This window comes from Ambystoma mexicanum, chromosome 6p, assembly GCF_040938575.1.
Source record: "Ambystoma mexicanum isolate Mex_15411 chromosome 6p, UKY_AmexF1_1, whole genome shotgun sequence".
NCBI classification, from domain to species: domain Eukaryota; kingdom Metazoa; phylum Chordata; class Amphibia; order Caudata; family Ambystomatidae; genus Ambystoma; species Ambystoma mexicanum.
The window spans coordinates 784,439,778-784,455,648 of NC_090935.1; positions in this window are offsets into that span (position 1 = coordinate 784,439,778).

The window sequence follows — 15,871 nt, forward strand, 5'->3', positions numbered from 1 at the left end:
TCCGGTATGTATCAGAGATAAATTGGGTCCCAAATAGTGTTAAGATGTTTTGGTGAGGCGGCCGATTCAGCAATATAAAAGAGTAGTATGTACAAAAGTCTCTCTCACACACAGTATTAAGGTTTCATTGGACCCTGCCTCAGGGTATGAGAGAAGCCGTGGAAATACACAGGGGCTTTAACATGGGGCTTTTCAAATTGAAAAAAGGCTCTGGCAACTACTATCCATTTGTGTGTTAACGCAATGGTGCAGCAAAACATTGTTGTATTACTTTGCCCTCACAGGGTAGTGTATTTGCATACTCAATCCATTAAAAAACGGTAGGGACAAGCTCTGCAGACAGGCACTCCCTCACGATATTACATCAGTGTGTCTACAAACTAAATTTGTTTTCACAAATGAAGCAGACATAACTCATTTAAAACTCATATCGTGATAGAGACATTTTGGGGATATAGCAGCATTCTGAGGTCCGTCCATTTTCTCACTACGGCAATCATGGTATCATGTCGTCATCCGCAGTACATGGTCACATCATTCATACCGGAAAACACACACAGATCCTACATTTAGCACCATACCAACACACACAGTTGGCGTCATCAGTGGTCGAAGTGAGCGGGAACGGTCCGGAGCGGTGTTCCACTACTTAGATTTTTTACTGTTAACAGCTGCACTACTTTTTGCAACCATTTTTATCATTCCGGAACTGTTCTTTATGAAGTTAAAGCACACTTTTCCACTTTACCTCCGGAAATAAGTAACAACTACACTGAAATGTATTTAAACTCAATAGGCTATGAACCAGCATGACTGCAACCCTTGAAAAATGTGTTTCACATTGCTTGTTTCCTTCCTACTCCCAGTTCCACTACTTGTTCTGGTACACTTCTGGCACTGGGCGTCCTTGTTTATATTCGCACAAAAGACATAATGAACAACGCATGTGGGAATCAACCAGGTGAGATAGGAAATATACATTATTTAAGCAGTAGTCCTTTCCTCGAGGCCATTACATTACATTCGAGGCATAAACTCACACAGACCGGCGCACACAGGAGACATTTTGCACTAACAAGCCGGATGGATTCTTTGAAGTTTCTCTCTCACCTTAATCCAGTTGACCTTATCAAGAACACTACAGAATGCTTACACAAGCTGACCAGGTCAGTAACAAACAAGAACACACATTGTTTCTGCTTGAAAACGTTTGTATAAAAACTGAGAGTAAGGAGTCAGCCGGTTAACGCTGCAATGAATGTTCTGGTATTTCCTCTCCAGAGCCAGGAGAACAATTGTTAGGAGTATCCTTGGGCAGTATGTATGGATTGTACTAACACCAAACAATAATAAGCGAATAATAATTTAGCCAGGTAAGGTAGACTCATTGTTTATCTGTGTTCCAACTTTTAAAGAATAAGCCATCCGTCTTCCTATTTTCAAACATGTGGAACCTAACATATCCACATTTAATACCTGTTATTCTTATAACCATGTATTGTGCTTCTTGTGACTGCCAGTTGCCTCAGGAAGAAATTCACCAAATACTGATATGAAAAGACACATGTCAAGCCTCTGCTAAAACTGACACGCTCCTCCCAAGATTTAATGAGGATTGATTGTCGGAATTATCCCCTTTCTTCCACGGGTTATTATGGGTACACCATAAGTGGGTATCGGGAGTGTGTAAAGACAAATAGGCCATTGGGCTCGAGATCATTCAAGAGAAGGGCAATGGTCCCATAACCCTTGATGAAGGAATTATGGTAGCTGTGCCGTCACCTGTGTTTGGGTCATTTGGCTCTGCCAATCATGGGCAGCATTTACTTGGAGACGTTCTTTCTCACCACTGCCAGACTGACCCTAGTAAGTGTCAGTACCCCGCACCATCTGGCGAAATACTCCCAACGCCCTTATGTCCTGGTTTATTATCTGCCAAAAACTGCCAGGTGCAATTGTCTAACCCAATTGAAAACACAATGAACCTAAAGTGCCCACTAGAGTGGAAAATGCTGATCTAAACTTGAAGACATTCCTGAACCCCACTTGTCAGTACCCAGCCATGAGGTCAAAGGTTTGTAGTGTGCTTATCGGCCCTTTGCATAGGCCGTGTATCTGTTTTGTTAACATCAGTCCTTAGAAGTTATTCGGACCCCGCACCATAACCCATAGGTTGCTGGATGGCTCAATCAACCTGAGGGCTACTGTGCTCAAAATTTCTTCTTTAATGGTTTCCATCCCCCTATCTGAGATAGTGTGAATTCTGCTCTTCACTTGGATACACTTGCATACTCGTTCCTGTGTCAATATAATGAAGACACCTGTCTGTTAAACCAGACTTCAGTGAGAACAAACAGAGAAGCTGCAATAGCATGGTCTGGTAGTTGCACCATTGTTCATTCGTCAGATCAGAAGAGACGTTCACCCCTTCTAATGAGTTCTGTATGTTACAGGTCTGGGGGCGAACACCTTCCTTCCCAGCATCAGCATTGGTTACAAGAAGCATAACCAAGTCATTTCTGCTGTACATTCTTTCAGACTGTTGTGATGGAAGAGCCTAAGTGTTTGCTTAGGGACCGTGGAGTCAATGAGATAATTACTCCGTCTCATCTTTTAATTCACAGTATAGTGTCCACTTCACTTATCTTGTAGTGCACTTCTGGTCATGCCACTGTTTCAGCAATTCTTGATTTTTCTTCATTTCTTTCAGATTCTTTTAGGACTTGTCCATGCACTATGGCCATTTTGGATGTTATTCCAAGTAAATAGTTAACTGTATCATGAGTAGGGGTTAACTTCCCACCCTTTGCTTGGCATGCTTAGGGGGACCTCACAGAATGGCCAAACAGAAGCTAAAAGGGTCTGAAATCTACTTCCTTCTGTGGCATCTTTGTGCAGGTGAAACATGGAAAAGTGCATCAATGTGTCTCCCCAGGGACTCTTTGAAGCTCCCTATCAGGTCTTGTAGGGCATTGTTGATCTCTCAACTAGCCAAATATTTTTGTGAATGGAAGGATATAGAGAATGTATGTCGCTCCCCATTCTTCCCACATTGTTTTCATATAAGAAATTGATTCCTCTATCTGGGACATCCTCTTCAGGAAAACCCACACAAGAGAACATTCCAATAAAAGCCTTTGCTACACTTCTATCTGACTTGGTCCATTTTGCCCATGTTGGGATGCAGTTACTGACACCCCAAACGTGCAAGGAAGTACAAATTAAGGAAATCCCTATACAATGGACTATAGGTCTATTAAATGTCAGTGGCCTAAGTTACAGGTACACCCTTCATACTCTTAGTGAGTAGCAAGGGTAAGAGATGCATTTCTGAGAGCACTCCATGAAGAAAAGCAGCGCAGCAATATATAGCAGAAAACACACATTGAGAGGATAGGCCATGTGAGATAATGCTTTAGGCACATAGTGTACAAGTAGTGCATTAGGTTTGGCACACATGGCTAAGCAGAGGAAGGTGCAAAGCACACCACAAGTAGTGAAAAGGCTTTCTTTTCGTAATGCCACAGGTAGTAGCTACAGAAAACAATATATGGTTTGCCGCCTAAAAATTGTATACAATTTAGAGTAGGCCCATTTGCAAAAGCAGTTCCCTGGGCCACAGAAGCACATGGATGTTTCCTCATAGTGAAATACACTTAATTCATGTCCATCTTAGATGATGCACGGACAAGCAAAGTGCCCTTGGAAGACCGGGTGTACAGCCACAAAGGCATTGGCCGGGAAGAGAGGGTGCAGCTAGTTCTCGGGCCTCGAGCGAGGAATAATAATACAATTAAATGTTGCAACTTAGAGCAAAAGTTTAAGCAGGCAAAGGACATGGGTCGGTGTGAACATGGCAATGCTAAATTAGCACCATGGAGAACAGATCTGATTGAAAATACACTGTCCCCTGGTAGAACATGGTCACTTAGAATGAAGCTACAGGCAGGTAGTGGGGAATATGATTGACAAATAAACAGCAGAACTAGGAAACCTGATTACAGAAGGAAATACGTATATGAGTGGGGCAAGGTATCAAATAATGAGGCGTGAAGAGGTGGGGGGAGAAAATCACTTCTACCCCCACGCCCAAATTAATGCTGTTCAGAAACTCCACAGCAAACTAAAAGCACACACAGATGCATGAGCTTAAACCCTGAATAAATAGTGTTGAAGAATGTTCATCTTGAGGTCATTGGGTCCCATTGGAAGAAGGAAGATGGTGCAACATGTGTCCTTTGAGAAGTTGCAAATTAAACTGTTAGTTGTGCAGTTATAAGGGTGAGGACCATCAGGGGATGCCAACAATTTTAGCTGCATGTGAAAAGCATAAGGTATTCATTTCTTAAATGTCACACCGTCTGTACATCAGTGAGATTGGTCAAGAATGAGAGGCGGAGCCCACCATGAGACCCTTCAACCAATGGTGAAGGGATTTGCGAGTATCCCCAGAGTCAACCAATGAAAACGTGGGACATCACTAAAATGTGGACATTAGTTCATGATTTGAGGGATGGTACTAGACTGGTCACAAGGGGAAGGCTTGAGTCAATGGGGCACATTATTATATAGACTTCTGTAGGGGCATTAAATTGTGAACCAATCAATGTAGAAGGATTTACATGTGAATGAAACAATGTCAAAAACATGTCATGTCTTCTTCTCTATATAAACCGCCATTTAATTATGATGCATTGAATGAAGCTTGCCTTTTGTCCCCTGCCACAACTGCATGTAATAAACTTTTGTTTTTCTTGCAACCTTGTGCACTCCTTTTTGCTCTTTGCATTGATTTTTACTCGTTGCAGGTTTTGGGCCTAGCTTACATATTTGGTTCCAGGCCACCATGAGAAGCTGAGAGCTCTCCTGCGCATGGCTTGAGCGGCAGTGCTTACCTGTAGGGAGCAGAAACTGTAAAACTAAAGAAAGAGGCCAGCAAATGCCTGGTTACCCAAAGGCTTGCCTGATCACTGGAGAGTAGGCGCTGTGCCCATGTGTGCAGGCCATTTCAGGGAGAGTCGGCATCGAAGGACCACAGAGGAACACTGAGAACTTGAGTGCACATGTGCAGGACCAACAAAAGCAGGGTGTGAGTATTGAGAGTGAGTGGCCGAAAGTGTGGAAAAGAGAAACCACATGATGATTGATTTTTTCTGTTTGTTAGTAAGAGAAAAGAGGGCTCCCACAGAGGGGAGCATGACATCACAGTAATGGTAGTATATTGAGATAAAGTGAAGTGGAGATTCCCAAGAGGGAGAGAGAGAGAGAGAGAGAGAGAGAGAGAGAGAGAGAGAGAGAGAGAGAGAGAGAGAGAAAGAGAACATTTGGAGGACCTTAAAACAGCAATTAGTGAGTCCCCAGTGTTAGCTGCACCTGACTAAAGTAGCCATTTCTTTTGTTGTCACATTCTGATGGTCAGGTAATGACAGCAGTGCTCACTCAGCGTACAACCTTGTGACATAAGCCCTTAGCATACTACAGTGGACTACTAGACCCAGGGATGCAGGGCCATTTCCCCTGCAAGCAGGCATTAGCCGCCGCAGCATTTTCCGTACAAGAATCCTCAGCAATAGCAATGGGGTGGTCAGTAACATTATATGTAGAACACACTGTTTTTTCCATTCTAGATATAAACAAGTCTACCCTCACAACACAGAGAGCATCATACTACAAGATGGTCATATTATCAAACCCAGCAATACACATTTTCAGCAAGGTTCATAACAAAATCTGTTGAAGGGCATGACATAGTGCACAACTGTGCAACATACAAAGGTGCACCCGAAGAAGATACCCAGATGGGAGGATGCATTAGACACAGAAGACGTTTTGTATGTTGATGGGTCTTCAAGGATAGATCAGGAAAAAGGACACAGGCACACAGGGTCAGCAATGGTGAAATATGTGAAGGGCCAAGAAGAGGAGTATTAGGTGGTGGTACACAAATTATTGCCTGCATATTAATCAGCACAAGCCTCAGAACTCATAGCACTCATTGAAGATGTCACAAGATCATGAGGTTACCATATACACAGAATTGGCATGTATGATATCGACAGTACATTCAGACGTATCTAGATTGTGACAAAGGAGTTTCAAGAGGTCTGGTGGATCCTCTGTAAAAAATGCAGCACTATTGTCTAGATTAATTGATGTCTCGAAATGCCCTTATAAGAGTGGCCATTGAAAATATGCAGCCAATACTAAGGGAATGGACCCAATATCTAGAGGTAATGCAGCTGCAGATGCCAAACAAGCAGCATACTTGCCATTTCAAGAAATACATGCTGCTCCCTACAACAAGAACTGAGAGAGCTATACAGTTCATTGTCTATGGCCTACATAGTAGAATTGCAGTAGTAAGCCCCTCCAGAAGAAAAGGCTCTGTGGGTCAAGAGAGGTTGTGCATTATCACCCACTGATCTGGTATGGAGACAAAGCATTATAGGTAAAGTACTAATGCCTTTGAAATTAATTGAGGTTGCCCTGGAGCAGCTGCATTATCACACCCATGCACCCAAGCAGCATATTGCTGCTGATATCAGTGAGGATTGATTCATACCCAGTCTGTCAGAGCATGTTGACAAATGTATGGGCAATTGTAACCCATACCACCTGTTCCATACAGGGCACTCTTTGAAGACTCCGATAGCAACTCTGACCCACCCATTGGGACCCTTCAAGGAGCTCCATATTTAATTTGTGGATATGAATAACAGGTGCAATAACTTTTGTTATATGATTGTTGCTATATGCCCATTTTCCCAATAGCTTGATGCTGGCCCCTCTGTCCCTGTAGACATCAAATCAGCAGAAAAATTTCTAATAAGGGAGGAATTTCCAGATGCAGAATATCTGACATCCTGAGATCAAAAAATGGACCTCATTTTGCAAATGAACTCTACCCAGAGATCAACAAATTACTTGGCATCAATAATTAGCTTTGCTCAGTGTGCAATCTGCAAGCCAATGGAATTGTGGAGAGACTGAATGGTCTCCTATAAAGTAAATTAGCGAAAATGTGTAATTCACTGCAGAAAAGCTGGCTCTATTGTTTGCCTTTGGCACTGTTCAGTTTGCATAATCAGCCAATCAGGGACCACCACTTAACTCGTCATGAGGTGGTGACAGAACGGCGGATGCATATGATATGATAGTTTATTTATATAGCGCTTATACACAATGTGTTTCAAAGCGCTTTGACCAGTCCTTATGCCAGTCCTTCCTGCATGAACAGTGTCAGATGCAAACAAGAGTGCTGAAATTCTGGGAGAAGAATTTTGTGGGTATCTAAGGGATTTGACAATATCCGCAAGACGTATATCTCACCAGGAACATTGCAAGTGCACCATCCAGTTGCAATGCACCGCAGCAGAAAAAAAATCTCCAGCAGCTCCCTTTGTATACTGGTGACAGAGTCTACATCCGGACACACAACAAGAAATTGAATATGCCCAAGTTCACTGGTCCACATGTAATTGTCTATTCGACACCGACAGCTTCAAAAGTGAAGGGATGCTGCACCTGGATCGACCTATCAGACATTCGCAAGGATACTAGCCTGCCCCGCCTGAAGAAACAAGAGAGGAAAGGACTACCATCTAAGTTTAGTACATAGAAAAGAATATGAGAACTATTATGAACTCTGTATCTTGATTTGGGCGAACAGGAGGTAGAGCATCACAATGGATTTTGGAGGCACAGATAGGGAATGGCACCATTACCAAAAATATGTTTTTATTGTTTATTCTTTGCTCTTTTTCTCATATCTTCTGATAAGTATAAAGAGTATAGAAAATAGATTTAGGGGGATAAAGGGGTCACTAATGCATCAACAAGTAGTAGAACAAAAATGACCAGACATAAAAAAGATGTTTCAATGCACAAAAGTTTACATACCCAATACGGGCTGTTTGCAAGAACTGTGAATTTCTTTGAATCATATTTACTTCCTGGCATTCAGGTCACCACAAATGCAAAGTGGCTTCAAATTGTGTTTTGGAATGTGGCCCAGCTGGCCAATGTGACTGAGCATGGCCTAAATGCTGTTCGAGAGGAGCTTGGGGTGTTAAGGATAGTGACACTCCAAAATATATTTGTATTAGATCTCGTAATAGCCATGGATGGAGGAGTTTATACAATAATAGGGGCCACGTGTTGCACTTGTGTGGCCCCTAACAACACAAACAATGGCTCCTTTAACATTGTGACTAAAGCACTCCAAAATGTGCAAATTGGCATAGAAAAGGAAGGAAGAATTGCCAAAGAGAAAACCTGGGTAGCTGAACGATTTGCCTGGATGCCCACCTGTTTAACAGTAAAGTGTAAAATACTCTTTCCTGACCTGGTCTTTCTAACTTCAATTTATAGCATCTATCAGATAATAGTGGCCTGCTGCGTGTCCCATGGAAATAAAAGAAGAATACTTACAATAAGAACAGATAATGCCACTTCACATTGCACACATGAAAGCACCCAGACAGATGAAATGGTTGACGATGGAAAGCCAAAAAGGATAAGGATAGAACATCCTATTGGCCCAACAAGAACACATTGGTTGCCACTGCCAGATCCAGAAAATAACCTTGAGATTCCGGAATGTTGGCCAAGGTGACAGCAGCTTGAACCTGCAGGTCCTGGTCCCCTCCCTGAAGCTATTTCAAGATTCATAATGAATTCTAAAAAGAAAATTCATGAACCAGAAAACCCCACTTCAAAGAAGCAGAAACAATTGATGGAGACGGAAGAGGATAATCCTAGCAGCCAGGACATTTATAAACTCCTGAAGCAGGTGTCCCTGGATATGGTGGAGGTTAAGACTACCTTGGCTGAATTGAACTCTAAGGTGTGCCATTTGGATGGCAGAGTGGAGGAATTGGAAAGAAAATCACACTCAATGACCTCAGAGATGGCGGGGAGCTACAGGGCCTATAACAATTTGAAGAAGGATCCTCATGTTGAAAAAGACCGGAGATTGGAAATGGATTTCAAACTACGGGAGAGAAATGTCAGACTGGTTGGAGTGGAGGAAGACCCTGGAGCTGAGACCCTGATTTCAGTAGTTACTGGGATCTTTAAGGACTGCTTTGGCATGCTGTCGATTCAGGAAGAGGATATTGACCATATATATAGGATTGGTAAACAGCCGGGGTCCAGGCCTAGACATATAATGGTGGTTTTTGTCTTGGCCAGGAAAAAGGAAGGTCTGCTACTTGCTGCTAGATCAAAAGGGTCTATCTATTACAAAGAAAAACCTATTTTTGTATTTCCTGATTACCCTAAAGAGATCATGGTGGTTAGGAAGAGCTTTAAGGGAGTGAAAGACATGGCGAAATCCCTGAAGGTGAAGGTCTTTTTGAACAAATATAATTCATTGACTCTGATGTTACCTGAGGGTGAGAAAATAACTTCTGACCCAAAAGAAGCATTGTCTTGGCTTGAGGCTCTTCGGAATAAATCCACCTCAATTGCTGATTAAATTGACAATGGTTAATAATACTGCCTTTTTCCCCTTTGAAAAAGACGTTTTTTTTATATGTTTTTTTTAACATTGAACATATGCAAGAAAATGGTGCCGGATGATAGTTACAGTTGCAGGCTTTGTATTCACCTGCATTCGATGCTATTTGTCTGTTCATTCTTCCATCATGATGCTGCTTCGTATTGTGAGGAGGTAGAGTAAAGGACCTGCGCTTTGGCACGTTGACACCATGTGATATGTAGTGCTCCTCTTCGTTGCGTGACAGGAATGGCGTTGGACCAGACGCGTATCGAGCTCAGCCTCTCCCTCCTCCTACCTGCAAGTGGTTGTGCTGCGGTTGCTCGAATCAGCGGATCTCGTCTAGAAGATTGGGCCGCCTAATGCAGCTGACGGATTCCAAGGTATGTGGGCATCCTCGCGTTTGAGGTGCGTGCTTTGTCAGCTTTGTTCTCTGCGTGTGGCCGTTTGGCTTCCACTGGCTTGTGGCGCGTTTGTGGTGTGGGCATCGGGCTGGGTGTGTGGCCTTGTATGCACTTGGAGGGTTTGGAGCGGGCGTCTGGCGCCCCCTGGCTGGTGGCGGGGGGGGTGGTGTGGGCCGCTCCTGTGCGCCTTGGTTTCTTAGTTCTGGGGAATGGGGGTGGCCTGTGCTATGCCTTTGCTGCTGGTCGGGGGTGTTGGGTGCCTGCTTTGGACTATGTGGGACCGCGCCCGGACCGGTGTTCTCGCGGCAGGGGTGTAGTGGGCCGGCGGGGGCTGGGCGGTCATGTGCGGAGGGTGGAGCGGGTGGAGTGTGTCTTGGATGTGGGGGTGTTCAGTGCCGTATGTCAGGATGAACTTATAATTGCTCTGGGACTGGCCTGGGTTTCATAAAGGGAAAACAGTGTCTACCAAGCACCATTTACTCATCGGAATAGCGACCAAACGCAGGAGGGAACATATGCGATTGCAACTCACAGGCAATGCTGACTTGAGACACTTCCTGCTCCATGTGTTCGGGGGCGGAGGGAGTTATATGGGCAAACCAACAATTGTGTTTGCAATTAGAGAAGTGTTTGCTGCATATATGGGAATGATCACAGTGATACATTAAGTAAAAGGTGACGTCGCCATTTACAACAGCGCCAAGCCTCTTCTCAATCCAGCATCTGCCCAATCATAACCCAAACATAAAGAGTATAATAAAGAGTATAATGACATTTATAATTTGGGTATTTGTCCTAGTGGGTTAGGCTCTATGGACTGCAGAGAATTTTAGCGAGATCTTACTTTTCTTGAAAGTCAATTGCGATATTTGAATATTGTAAGAGGATTCAATTCAACACTACAGCTAAGTCAACGCCTAGTCTATAATACTGAATGAAAACCCTTATTGATATATCTTTAGGTCCAGTTCATGCGTTCTGGATGACTACCCCTATATAACACCCCTCTCTTGGAATCCCCCTGACCCCACTGAGCCAAGAAGTAGTTCTGTTTTGCAAGTTTAAAATGTTTATTTGATAATTTAAAATAGATATATCACACTTTATAATAAATTAATACTTGAATATCACCCTTAATCTGATATGTTAAAGATTAACAATGGAGAATCTGGCACTAGCACACTTCTTTATAATCACTAATGAGTCGACATGAAATGGATAAGATAGCACACTGGTAAATAGGAACAAAAGTATAATGTGGTAGAGGATGCTTTATGTAAGCTCAGGTGGATGCAATATTCAATGAATGCAGTACAGAAAATACTCAATATGATTTCAACCAAACAATGTAATCACTTTTCTCTGGCTATTCACTCCCCCCCTCTTTATGCAATGCAAGGAAATGGGAGGAAAGCACACAGTTCTCAGAAATGCAATCAATGTAATCAGTTCAATCCAGCAAGCTTAGACAACAGAAAACAGATAGGAGTTTTGAAATCACAGGCCCAAATTGCTTTGATATGTGCTGGCAATGAATGAGAAATATGCTGGAAACGCTTTTAATTCCCTTTCAGAGGTTCAGGGTGAGTGGTATCTAGTTAATATTAGTCCAGGCTCACACTAGCAATGAGGCAGGGATAGTTAACAGGTTAAACGAATTTCTGGCAAATGGAAGGCAAAACTGCTGTCTTTTTACACGTGAAGAAATTTGCAAATCGCGGCAAAATTCGCGGATGCGTGTTCCGCGATTGCGGTAAAACTATAAGGGGTAGGAATGCGGTTCTTGGTGCGATTCAAAGCTACGATTCTAAGCTATCAGAGGAAAGTTACTGCAAGTCTCTAGCCCAAACGGTCGCGGAGATATGAACGATTGAATAAAGGTCGTTTTTCAGTTTTGAAATTTTAAAGTTCAAAAAGACAAGTGCAGCTTGCAAATGACAGGTGACAGTTTTGGATCTATCAGGCAGTTCTACTTAGGTTAAATAGATTGAATTATATTATTTTAACTAGGAGATTGGTTCTGCACAGTTTTCTAGGTACTCACACTATATTCTTGAATTAAATGGGCCTCATCACGGATCTGGTCAGGGTTTTAGACTGGACTCTGGTCTGGTCTGGTCTGGCCTCTGCACTTCACAGTGATCTGGGTCAGCTCTCTCTGCTGGTCTGGGTCTCTCTGGGTACAGCACTGCTTTCTCTCTGGTTCTCTTAGTTCTGGATAGATTGAAGTCTCTAGTTTGGCTTTCTGGAGGTTGATGGAGGTAAGTATGGATTTTTCCGGCAGAGCGTCCCGCTGCAGATGGATTTGGAAAGTCTCTATCTGTTCTGTCTGTCTGCTTTTATGTGTTTAGAATGTGGGTGTGTTCTAGCATCACTGACCCTACCTCTCTCTCAGCTTCTAATTGGTCAAACTTCCATTTATCATTTGATTGGGGAATGAACTGTGAGTCAGCGGGATGTCATTTTACAGCCTGCAGAAAGTCCACTCCTCCTGTCAACTTACACACAAATCTAGATTTGAAACAAATACATATTTGCAGAGGTACATATTGTTTTAAAATCATATGCACCCATCATGCATTACAGGAGGTATACCCTGTTCAAACTCTGCTCTTCCTGGGAGCTTGCATTCAGAAATGGCACATATTTCACTTTTTAACTGATTTTGCAATTTCTGACATTGACCCAACTTTACATACATGCGTGCAGGGAGTAGGGACATTAACTGATGAAGTTTCAGATTTTTAACATGCATACATTTAGAGTAATATCCACTTTTCCGCTAAAACCCCCCTGAACATGCCACCGGGTCGAAAAACCTCTTAAAATGTGGGCAGAAAAATCACAAGAATTATGGTGTCATTTATAAAATTTTCACATGTCCGCTCTATGAGTTATTCATCTTTTTAAAGTTATGTTCTGGCTCCAAAGGGGTGTGGTTTCCCAGGTCACATGGTATAGAAACCAGTCTTTCCAGTTTCTGCCAAGCCAGCTTGCTCTCACAGGCAGTGCTCCTCCCAGCTCCTGCCAAGAGGAAGCTACAATTTACGACTGCGGTAATAAAAACCTTTGCCTGAGTGAAGAGGGCTTTGTTCACTCTCTTGCAGAGCACAGATAATTCAATTATCAGATAGATGGCATATCCTTAGTGTGGGCAGCAAAAGGAAGGTTGGCCTGGGAACACAGTGGTGACTCAAGTTTCACTGCTGATGGGGGTAGTTGCCAGGCAGAATTCAGTTCCTTAAGCCAGACTTTCAGCTACTGTCATGTTATTTGTTGCTTTTTAAATTAACTTGCAATTTTACACATGCAGCTAGAATGCTGATTCTAAGTGCAAAACTATGACATTTAAACAATTGCAACCTATGTGACACTCAAAAGTAGGTCACTCAGTCAATTTAAACATTTAGATTTTTTTTTTTTTAGTGTCTTTCAATCCAGTGCAACTTAAACTGCTGAAATCCACAGCGCAGCCAGTCTTGTTATAAACCTTGTCTTATGATCTTCATTTCCCAGATTTTGTAGGCACACAAAACTCCATTCTGCCAAATGTCTGCTGGTGTTCAGTAAATATTTTGCACATATTGCAATGTTTGAAAATAGGCATTTTGACTTGCCTTCAGGGAAACAGAGTGGTTTTAAAACGCCGGCTTTTGGATAGTGGTGAGTACTGGTACTGCACCCATTTTTGGGATTTAAGAAATGAACTCCCCACAATTCTAGGTTGCATTTGGCAATCAGCATTGCCATTCCCAATGGTTTCAGACTACTGTGCGGGTAGTCCAATGGTGGTTTTAGGCAGTTTCCTTCTGTGCCCATAACATCGGCAAAAATGAATGGCAGCCTATTCTTCATGCATTTCCCTGTGCATTTTCTGGGAAGCTCTGGCCATCATGATGTTTTCATGTCAGTACTGCACAGTTTTGAGGTAGGGCTAGGATGCATGGGTAAATACATCCCACAAGCCCCCCTCTTGCGATGGCCATTCTATTTCACGAATGGGACTCGCAAGATCTGGGATGTTTCCTCATCTTCTTCCAATAGATGGCACAGTTCAGCATCTTTTCCTCCATCCGGTACTGATCGATCAGTTCTCCTCGCCGGTCCTGATGGGAATATTGGGCGGTCCACTGGGCCCATTGGATCTTTGTTCCCGGTCTCCGTATCATCCTCCTTGGCCCGTCTTCAGGTTTTCTTTCTCCTAGGACGACAAAGGAAAAGCGGCAATATCTACTCATAGACGATTTTTTTTTTTTCTTTTTTTCCACCACTGTTGAGATAGTGGGGCAGCATATGCATTTTATCATAACGAAACATTACATTCTTATTTTAATAAAAAAAAACAGTATAACTAAGAGACAGTTTCATGCAAATCACAATATTTTAGAGACTAGATGTGGTATGTTTTATGGTTGGAACTGAATTAGTCTGATACAGTACCCGCTAGGATTCCAGAGGATTCCTCCAGTTGTTGCAGAGTGTGCCTGGGATGGCAACACTTCAACTGGTTTATGTGGACCCACTTGTCTTCTCCCTCTGCCGAACCGCCTTTGGGGATGCGGATCTTGTAGGCCACAGGGGAGATCTTATCGACGATCTCAAAGGGTCCCTTCCATGTAGGCAAAAATTTGCGCTGCTTGGCCTGGTTCCTTTGGAAGTTGTATAGATAGACCCGGTCTCCCACCTGATATTCCTTCCTGGAAGTTTTCAGGTCATAGTGGGTCTTCATGCTATCAGCTGATCTTTCTAGATTCCGCTGAGCATACGCAAAAGCATGTTGGAGGTGTTTCCTTAAATTCTCTACATACTCATGAGTAGTGGAGGCATTTATCAGTGTCTGCTCTTGGGTCCTGTAGAGCAAATGCTGAGGAAGCACCATCTTGCGTCCAGTCATCAACTCAAATGGTGACATTTTGGTTGCAGATGAAGGGGTAGATCTGATAGCCATTAGGACCAGAGGTAATCGGATATCCCAACTTGGCCCAGAATCTGCCACAAACTTCTTTAATATGCTCACAATTGTCCGGTTATATCTCTCTACTGCCCCAGAAGAAGCTGGTCTATAAGCAATATGCAGCTTTCTCTTGACCCCCAGTATCTCCCACATCTTTGTCATTACTTCACAGGTGAAGTGGCTACCTCTGTCTGACTCAATCCTTTGAGGTAGACCAAAACGGGAAAAGATGTGGTTAATCATCAAGGCAGCTGCAGTTTCTGCCTTGCAATTTGGGGCTGGGAGACATTCCACCCACTTGGTAAACAAGCATGTCACAGTCAACATGTACTTATTCCCCCTAGCCGAGCGAATCACAGGGCCTACAAAGTCGATTTGTAAATCTGACCATGGCAGTGTCATTCCCCTCTTTTGTAAAGGCGCCCGGTGTGTGAGGGATGTCGGCTGAAATTGTGCACACACAAGACAACCCTTCAAATATTGGTTGAGGTCCTGGCCCATGTGTGGCCAGTATGCAACCTCTCTTAAGATTTCCAATGTTGTGTGAAACCCCCTATGACCGGCGGTGGCCGCATCATGGGCGTGACTTAACATCAGGCTTCGGAATGAGGTAGGAACCACCCACTGATCGTGGCCAGCTTTGGATTTCCTTACCAGCAAACCGTCTTGGATTCGGAACATTTTTGGACATTTCATCAACACTCTTAGGTCCTCTTTCCCAGTGTAATCGTTATCCGTCAGGGGAAAGTTCTCAGGGTCCTCAAGGTGCTGGTAAAATTTACCAATTATTGGATCCCCCTTCTGAGCTGTAATCAAATCAGCATCAGGGGTCTCCTTACTCCATTGTGCAATTGAAAGGTCGTTGTGAGCATTGGTCTGGGACCTAGTGATAGCAGTGACCTGGATTTCCCCCAATAGGGACTCAATCTCAATTAGATCCCCTTGGATGGCCCCGGTTTTGGCCAGCTGATCAGCTAAGTCATTTCCAGTTTTGTCTGGTCCCTCTACTTTGGA